Raw genomic sequence first — 10,454 nt, 5'->3', positions numbered from 1 at the left:
TTGTAATGGCCAATCTAATTATTCGATGAACTAACGGAAAATTAATCACTAAAATATGAAAAACTCAATACGTGGATTTAATATTAAAATTATAGATTTGGGATTCAGATAGGAAATTGAAAAATCAGATTTCAGATTCAGAATATTTTGTTTTTGAATTGGGATATCAGTTTAAAAATTCAGATTCAAGAATTTTTCAATGCTGATACATAATTTAAGATCTAGATTCAGTGAAGTGAAATTGAAATTCTCCACAATATCAAAACAAAATCAGAATAAGAGATTAAATTGAAATTAAAGTTTTGTGGAATCAGATCAAAGATCTAAATCATTTCCAATTTTCAGAATCAGATTGAAAGAAAACTTTCCGATAAACTTAACCGAAAATCTCGATGCTAATTTCGTGGAGATTTCGCTTCAATCACAAAAGCAAAACTTTTCGGATATTTACCGTTTTTCGCCCTCCGCCTTTCCGCTCGCTCCCGGAGCGCGTAGTAAATTTCCGTAGTTGGTTATTCTTTTGGGATTCCCAAAACCGCCTCCTCTTTTCGACAACATTCCGGGCGAAAAAGGGGTAGCAGCAGTTTCTCAAGCGAAAAAATAACAAAACCCACCAAAGCACAAACAACCAACTGGTTCTTCTTCTTATCTTTCAAGGTAGATCTCGTCTTCGGTTTCATTGCTGTTCAGTCGGGTTCTAAAGGAACATTATTCACTAGATACCGAACACAAAAGGGTGAAATAATTATTGATTGTATCTTATGGCGTGCTTGAAATTGATAGGTAATCAAAACTTTTCGAAATTCAACAAGAGGTCATTGAATCAGTGAAGTAGTTAAAAAAAGTTTTCCCCTTCACAGGATAGGGAAGGGTAGGCTCCGGCGAGATTCGAACTCACGATCTCCTGTTTACTAGACAGGCGCTTTAACCAACTAAGCCACGGCGCCGCTCGATGGAGGGGGGCCGAAACTAGGGCCCAGGTACATTTGGGGAGAATTTTCTATGTTGGTAAATCCGTATGAAAACGAATTCATTACAGAGCGCCAAGCTTGAAGTAAATTATGAAGGTAGAAAAGATAAAACTATTCCCACCAGAATCGAAGTTATGTTTTCGCAGAACTAATTGGAAAATGTTCTCCCCTCAAAAGAGCTAGAATATGTAGCTGAGCTGTATAATCGAAAATTGCATTATCAAAATCCGTTAATTTAGAGATTGTGTTAATCTTTTCCCCGGGTTTTGTGATACGAAACGAGAGACAATGTCACAAATGGTTGGAAGCACATCGAAAATAACCCGAACTTGGCACATGGAACACATTACAAGCTGCCAAAAGGCCGCAGCACACCGGCAAAAGTGTTTAAAAATGCATTTGAATAACACTATTCATATTAGTTCACCCGTCGTCGTCGTCGTCTCCGGAACCGCAAACATGTGCCAGCACACATACACACGCGTGCACACACACATACAAGAGTAGAAGCGTGTGTATCGATGCACTGAACGGTGCGGCGCACAAAATCCCACCGAATTTATGCAAAGTCAAAGTTTTACCGGGTCTATTCAAATCCAGTCGAAGCTTCGCTAGCGGAAAATCCGCAAAAAGGAGAGCACACGTTCGTTCATCCACCCACATATCCACACTCATACACATACACACATACTCGTGTGGGAGTTGATGGTGCTGATGTTGGTACATTGCCATCCGACAGCCAAAGCCAAGGCCTTCCCCCCTATAAGGTTCACACTTCCAGGAACGGCCAAAGCTGCCTGGAGCAGGGTAAGGGCAAAAGTGGGTGGGAGAGATTTTCCCAGCCCAGTTTATGTTCCTTGGGAAAATTGGACTGCAGAAATTTGTTCGTCCGTCCAACCGTCCTTCTAGTCCTGAGGTAGATGCTCGCTCCTTAAACGGGACCTACTATTGCGTAGGGGTTTGCAGTACGTACCTGTGTGCTGTGACTAGTTTCTCAAAACCAGTAGAAATTGACAATGAATACTAACTAATCTAGAATTTGACTGAATGCGCCCAAGGAAACGAACGGCGGTGTAAGATTATCCTCGTGGATAACATCGTGAATAGCCCGTCCTACACAAAATGGAAATATGTAACTTAGGGTGACAGCCGAATGGGTCCTGTCGAGTTTCGAAAACCGACCATACACATTTTGTAGATTGGCCCTAAAAACCTAAAGCTTTAAAAATTACGACAAAAAATACGACTTTTCATGAATTTCTCTACAAATCTGTGTATTTTTTAATTTCTCTGGATCTTTTAATAAGCAGAATAAATTTCACCATGGACACTTGGACCGCGACCAATCAAAATGACTAGTAAAATTCACAACCCTATAACTCAAACAAGATGAAAAAATTTCGCTTGTTTTTAGAATTATTTGAAAAACATTCAGAACGATTAATTACGATTAACGATTGATTAATGGTGGGAAGAAGTGTATCATTGATCATGATGTGTGGCGCTTCAATCAATTGACTCCCAATTTTTGGTCTGTTTTGTTGCTCAACTATAATCAAACTTTCCGTCAAAATTCGGCGAAACTTCATCAAGATTTGTGAAAGTTATGTTAGGCCACGAATTTGAGTAAGATGTTGAGAACCGAGAATATTTAAATCAGTTTCAATGTCATTTGATATTACACGGAAATTTACAGTATAAAAAAAAACAATACTTAAGAAATTGTTTTTAAAATGGTGCAAGAAAGTTTTGTGTGTATACGTTGTGGTCAATGAATGTGACTCGAGGTTCTCTTTTAGTCCAAAATCTGATTTACTTACGAATCAGATATATATGGTATTTGAAATGCAATATTGACCAACTGAAAAACTTTTTAGGAAAAACAACCCAACATATAAATTCTACAATGTTGATTCATTTTATGTTCACAGTTTTCACTGACATGGCTTCGAGTTTGGTATAGTTAAGATTTGTCAAAATACTTTTCCAAAAATATGCAATATTTGATGAAAATGCGGTTGCCCATAGTGAAGAACCATGTATATAACACAAATTTTCTTTCGAATCTATAAAAGCCGATATTCTGTACCTTTAGCATGCAAAAAAGTTGATTTTGGATGAATGGCAGTGAATCCGTGCACCTATGGTAAATTGCTCTACTTTTAGAAAAAATATGCTTTGAAACCTACAATATCAGGTATGATTTATAAGCAACATGTTAAAAAACTTCAGAGCGATGTGTGCTAGGAAATATCTACTACGACAAAACAGAAATGAAACCGTGCACATATGGTCAATAGCCATAACCATTTAACAGATTGATTAAATATGTAATAAAAAAAATCCCCGTTACCAATCATTTTGACTGGTAACGGTTCGAATAAGTATCTACATTCAATTTGCCGGTCTTTCTAGTGTTTGTTATTAACTCCAAAAATACACATTTCTAGGTATATTTTGAGTTAATAAAGCTAAATTTGACAGTAATATGTGGTACGAAAACTGTCCTGATTCACCTATTCTAAGATTTATATATTTCTTATATCTAAAACAACAAAATGTATACTATACTATACTATACTATACTATACTGTACTATACTATACTGTACTATACTATACTGTACTATACTATGCTCTACTATACTATACTATATTATACTATACTATACTATACTATACTATACTATACTATACTATACTATACTATACTATACTATACTATACTATACTATACTATACTATACTATACTATACTATACTATACTATACTATACTATACTATACTATACTATACTATACTATACTATACTATACTATACTATACTATACTATACTATACTATACTATACTATACCATACTATACTATACTATACTATACTATACTATACTATACTATACTATACTATACTATACTATACTATACTATACTATACTATACTATACTATACTATACTATACTATACTATACTATACTATACTATACTATACTATACTATACTATACTATACTATACTATACTATACTATACTATACTATACTATACTATACTATACTATACTATACTATACTATACTATACTATACTATACTATACTATACTATACTATACTATACTATACTATACTATACTATACTATACTATACTATACTATACTATACAGATTAAAAAAAAGACAGGCACAATTTTCCCGTATGTTTGGATAACGTGCCGCTATTGAGCCGACCCTCTGTTTCTAACTTCTAAACTAATGCAAAATCATACACTGTTACGAACAAGTACATTAATGAGAGCCCCGTTTATGTTGACTTTAAAAATATTCACCTACATGCTCTGATTATTTTGAACATATCCACATAATTTGCTACATCAGTTGAGTGTGCGATACAGACATTTGTTATTTCGTTCATTATATGATGCGTTTTTAATGTCATATTCGAATAGAAATCTACGGGAAAGTTGAAAATTCCCAGTTCTCATGAAATGGTTTTTCAACAACAATGCAGTTATAATTAAAATTATTTTCCTAATATCAATGCACCTGGCACCCCTGAAGACCCAAAAAAAAATCAAAACACGAACATTTGAGTATCGCTTTACCACAGAGCTAGGGTTACCATGTCTTTCACCACCAAAAAGAGCACGTTGAAATTATATTTCAAAATATTTAGGAGAAACGGGAGAAACCAGGAAATTTATGGCCATTCAAATAGTTGCAATAAGTTGCTAGTTATGTCACTTACCTAGTAATGATGACTTTTCAAAAAAAAGCTTTTACAAATTGAAAGCCTTCTTTAGGTCGTCTTTAGGTTTTGCTCATTTTCTTGCAGATTTTTTAGTGAAAAGTCAAAGGGTCGTTGGATTATTCGAAGAGATAGATATCAGAACATCGCAAACATGAGAAAATGTTGCATTTCAAAAAGATTGATGTTGTCTTCTTCGCCAAATGTTTGTTATTCAAAGGCGCTGATTACCTGCACAGTTTATTTTGACGCCTGGGAGAAGCTTTTCTCAAAAACTGTTTTGAATCTTTCGAATTTGTTGAATTTCACTTACAGAAAAGTACTGCTCCTGATATATAAAACTTGTGATTTGTGATGCTTTCCATTTTAATTCATCGTTTCCAAAACTCAACAAAGTAGAGAAACCTGAAGTACCGTGGCAGGAATGCATAAAGTGTTGCATTTCTTTCGGACTTCTTGCACACAAACTTAAGAACTGGAAGAAATATGTTCGGTTCTCTGAATCAATGTTTTTCACTAAAATAGAGTACAAATCGCAAGACTTGACAAAAAGAAGAGTACGCTCATTTCTCGATCGAAAAAGAGTAGGGCTAGGTGGGGTAATTATGAACAAAATTTCCTCATTTGGCACACTTACAGCAACCATATGTTAATTTCTTATCACAAACTCTGAAAAGCTACCATCACTGAATGTTTCCGTGCTCTTAATCATTCTGTAGAACAACTTTTGTTTTTTGGTCGCAACCTTTGTCCTTGGGACGTCTGTTCATAATTACCCCGTCTGTTCATATTTACCCCACTCTCTAGGGGGTAATTATGAACACGGATTACGAACTTGGTATAAAATTTTTGAAAAGTAACAGTATTTATACGTTACATTAATCCATAGTTAGCAGTGTATGGTGATTTTTTACTTTAAAAATTATGTTCATAATTACCCCAAACTCTGTTCATAATTTCCCCGGACTATGTTCATATTTACCCCGAGACTTGTCCCATATGATTTATATGGTGACAGAAAATCTCAATTCAACAACAAATAATGAAAATTATGAGCAGTTACAAGAAAATGGGTTGTTTTATAAAAAAATCAATCCAATTCATGTACAAAACTTGCAAAATAAACAAATGTTATCAAAATTAAGATGTATAACAATAGAAAAATAACTATTTAGTGTTCTATTTAATTGATATTTTTCTATCTTTTGTTTCGAGAGTTAAATTTCTTTGTTGCATCTTTTACGTTTTGGTTGGTTTCTTTTTTTCCGTTTCTTTATGTCTTTACAGAACATTTTAATTGATAGGACCTCTCCATACGTGTGAAATTTTAGACGAGTTAGGCTACTCGATAGTTTTTATATCCGTTAAAAATGTTCTGCGCAGCAAAAATCAAGTCTTCACCAAAATATCGTGGGCTTGGCTTTTAACGTACGTGCGATGTATCATGAAGTTGCAACCCATACATATACAGGAAATTCGAAAATATTTTGAAAGAGCTGTTTCACAAAAATACTCATTAAAATTTTCTTGGATCAGTGAACAGTCATTTTTTACAATTCATGTCAGTTCTATACGATCGACAGTTTTGAAAAATATTGACACTTAAAAATTTTTTATCACTTGTATGATATTTCACATAAGTAGCTCTATTCTTTCAAAAAAAAAAATTGAAGTTCTACCGAAGTTTTCCTCAACAAACTGAAAGCGAAAATCTTCAACCAAAAGATGTTTATTTTGCACGAAATTAAAAAAAAAAAAACCCGATTTAATACACTTAACAGTGGATTGTAGCCTTTCTTACAGTCTAAAAATTATATTTGGATACACATGACACAAAATAATAAAATGATCGATTTATAAATTCTGAGTAATGATTAAAGTATCTCGAACGTAGTAAATCCTAAATGAATTTAAGAAATTAGGATTCTAAATTTTTTAAAGGATGAAGGTATTTTGAAATAATTATAATTTTCACATAAATAATAACATAATTGTAAACTAATTGAAAAATTTTGAATGATTGAATTCTGGGATATCTTGTATGATCCCGTTTCTATGACATTATGATCTTATATTTATAAAATAGAAGAGTTCTAAAAATGAAGGGTATAATTTTTAAAAAAGATTCCTAACCATGTGTTTAAAATAATTCAACCTCTCAAGAAAAGGAAGCGAATAAATGGAAAAAATTTAAATAAATTTTCAACTGCTAAACTAAAATACGATGCTTCAATGTAGATTACAATAATCTATCGATTTAACAATAGATATTAAACATTTTGACAACTTTGAAATGTCAATATTTTCAATTTTGTCAATTATGTCTATTTTATCATTTTTGTCAATTTTGTCAATTCTATTAGTTTTGTCCTCTTTGTCAATTTTATATATTTTGTAAATTTTGTAAATTTTGTGAATTTTGTAAATTTTGTAAATTTTGTAAACTTAGTAACTTTTGTAAATTTTGTGAATTTTGTAAATTTTGAAAATTTTGTAAATTTTGTCCATTTTGTCCACTTGGGTAGTTTTGTCAACATTTAGAACATTTAGAACGGCAAGTGAAATTGAATGATGCAAAAACTTATACTCGACAATATTTAAAATATTTATTTTTGATTTTTGACTTTAACTTGTCAATATTCATACTACTGCTAGATCAGTTGATCCTAGTATCACATTATTTTATTTCCAATAAGATTCTATTTTCCCTAACCAGCATGAGAGCAGCAGTGGTATAAATTATTTTAGCATACCTTTCAGGGGCATTCTTACTAGTATACAAGAAAGAATGCCCCTGATAGGTATGCTTAAAACTTTGATTTCTATGTTGATTCATTTTTGTAAAGGACGAAAGCTGTTTCGAGAAAATCGCGTTGAAAGTAATTAGGTTTAAAATGTAAGTCTTCAAACGGTACTTTTTCACCCAGCTGACAATTTGATTGTTAACATTTGGCCGCACGCCCTTTTGAAAAAAATTATACCACTGCTGCTCTCATTCTGGGTAGGGAATATAGAATCTTATTGGAAGAAAATAATGGGATTCTGGGTATGCCAACGAATGATTCGCAACGTAAGGTCGATTTTTGAAAAGGGCACATTTTTTGCCATATTTGTAAAATTTGTCAGGTTTGTAAATTTTATCAAGTTTGTGAATGTTGTCATTTTTTTTTCAATTTTGTCAACTATGCAAGTTTGGTCCAATTTGTAATTTTTGATGATTTTAACAATCATGTCATTTTTGTAATTATAGACTATTTTAAAATGTTTGTAAATTATGTCAGTTTAGTAAATTTGTTTAATTTTTTTCTATATTGATTCTGTCAATTTTGCATATTTTGAAAACTTTTTCAGTTTTATGATTTATATTCATTTTATCTATCCAGTTTAGTCAATTTTGTAAATGTTATAATTTATGTCAATCCATTCAAAATTGGTCAATTTTGGTCAATTTTTGTCAATTTTTCCCATATTTGCGAAATATGTCAGGCTTGTTAAAACTTGATTAAAGTTTGTGAATGTTGTCTATTTTGTAATTTTTATCAATTTTATCAATTATGTAAATTTGATACATTTGTAATTTAAGAAAATTTAAACAATTGTCATTTTTGTAGTAATTGACTATTTTGACATTTTTGTCCATTATGTCGGTTTTGTAAATTTGTTTTGAAAATCGTCTAGCGCTGGATTGCATCTGAATTTGTGGATTTTAATCTGAATTCTGAAACTCACTATTGGACCCGATTTTTTATAGTTAAGTTTAAAATCAGAAATACTTTAAAGTCCAGGGAATTCAACATTTTGAAATTAACACGTCCGTACAAAAATCACTTTAAACTTTAAAACAGTTGATAAAATTAAATTGGGTGAAACTTTTTGTTGATGCATTTTCTTTTGAACGCGAAATTACGCCTATTTAAAATGGGATTTTTTTATCCTGGTAGGGCCAATAGATAGCGTCGATTTTTGAAATAGGATTTGATTAGATGTTCCGAAGTTTCAAAAGAGTTTTTTTTTCGAGCTAACTGATAGTTTCGCCCTTATGAAATGTTACGCTATGTTTGATTACATTTGGTGCGTTCGCCCTTTTTCAAACTTACTACAAAATTATCTAACAGATTCACGCTTGCTTCGACGTATCGAAGCCAGCCATCGCTGCAGAAAAATGCGGTGCTGAACCCTACACCCATCGGTTTGATATGGCAAGTTCGGGGTTGTACCCCTTTATGAAACTCCATATTATCATAATATGAGGATTTGAAGTTTCGGCTTCATAATTTTGGCAACCGGTTCGGTTAACACTAAGCTGGTAAAAAATTAAAAATTGTTTAGATATAAGGATTCTTACTCCCTTTTCTACCGCTCGTTTTGTCGTCATGAAGACATCATGAGTGGGAGTGGAGTGCGCCCATCGTGTAGCGAATAGCGTGTAGCGAACGCGCCCATCGTGTATATGACGTCATATAAACGATAATCTTCATTTTAGTGATTGCTGGTTGTGGCTAGCAAGCCAAATTGACACGTTTTTTGGAGTGATGATTTGATGATAATTACTATGAAAAATTTTTTTCCAAATTATTTTGTTTTTTTTTCTTTCTTTTATACATTGAAGAGGGAAAAAAATCAAATTTTTTAAGACAAAAATCATTTTTATTGTACGTCCCAGTTTCGCAAAAACGTAGTGACAAAGTTTATAAAAAAATCACACCAATACATACAAATACACTGACATCGTCTGAACTCGTCGAGCTGATTTGATAGGTACCTATAAAGGTATATCTAAGACCCATAATTAAGGATCTCCCAAATCGACCGATAACTATACCTTTCTGAAAGAAAGGCAAAAATATTCGAACAAATTAACATTGAAAAAAGTATCTATCAGGTCCATCTGAAAAGGGGTAGGCACAAATTAACATTGGAAAAAGTATCTTAGTAAAAAATAAGACTGCAATAAAATAGATTTTGGATCTTCGATATCCGGATTTAACACATAAACAATTATTATTTGCTGTAATTCTAATGTTCTGAATAGCAGCACGTTGTCCAAACATACAGAAAAACTGATCTTTGCTTTGTGGACTTATTCACCAATTAAATTTATCAAAGTTTTTCATATATTTTACTGTTGACCACAGAGATTTAAGGTTCATAATAATGTTAAATTTCACACAGTTATGAATAAAATCTCGACCAGCAAACCTTTTGTAAACAAATGTTGAATTTAATTTTTAGTCTATTTAAACATTTCTTCAAGTCTGGTTAATAACCTTAATGTTTATCAATTACCAAAACCTAGTTTTGGAAGCACGTAAAACCTGTATTCGGTATTAGAGAACTTATCCTGGGATACAGGTTTTCGGTTTTGGTATTACCGGTAACAATTTTGACTGCCTTTTTTTGTATCAACGAAAAGCAAGTTTTTATCACTATTTATTTAAACAAAATAAAGACTTGTTCATATTTGGTTACGGATTGAGCTTTTTTCAAAATTTCTGTTTTATTCACTTTTTCCACTTTTGAAATTTTATTTTCAGTTTAAAAAAATGGGGTTCAAAAGTTTTTTGCAAAGTCTGAAAAGAACTGGAATAGTTTTTTCTCTAAATCCGAATCTCAATTTTGGAAAAAAAAAATCAATTTCTCAAAAATTCAAAACTCAACACATTGCAGACCTAATATAATTATGAAATTTATTGAATTTGGTCCAGTGGATTCTGGGGTATAAATGCCGAGTGTTTATGTT

General features: G+C 32.2%; 1 non-coding gene across 1 annotated transcript; it reads right to left on the bottom strand.

The window, feature by feature from the left end:
* Positions 1-873: 873 nt before the first annotated feature.
* Positions 874-947, bottom strand: Trnat-agu (transfer RNA threonine (anticodon AGU)). The gene has a single exon. It is a non-coding gene; the product is annotated as a tRNA-Thr (tRNA).
* Between the last annotated feature and the right edge of the window lie 9,507 nt (positions 948-10,454).

Source organism: Uranotaenia lowii, chromosome 3 (genome assembly GCF_029784155.1).
Source record: "Uranotaenia lowii strain MFRU-FL chromosome 3, ASM2978415v1, whole genome shotgun sequence".
Taxonomy (NCBI): domain Eukaryota; kingdom Metazoa; phylum Arthropoda; class Insecta; order Diptera; family Culicidae; genus Uranotaenia; species Uranotaenia lowii.
Note: the sequence above shows the minus strand (reverse complement) of the source record. Positions and strands in the feature narration are given on the sequence as shown.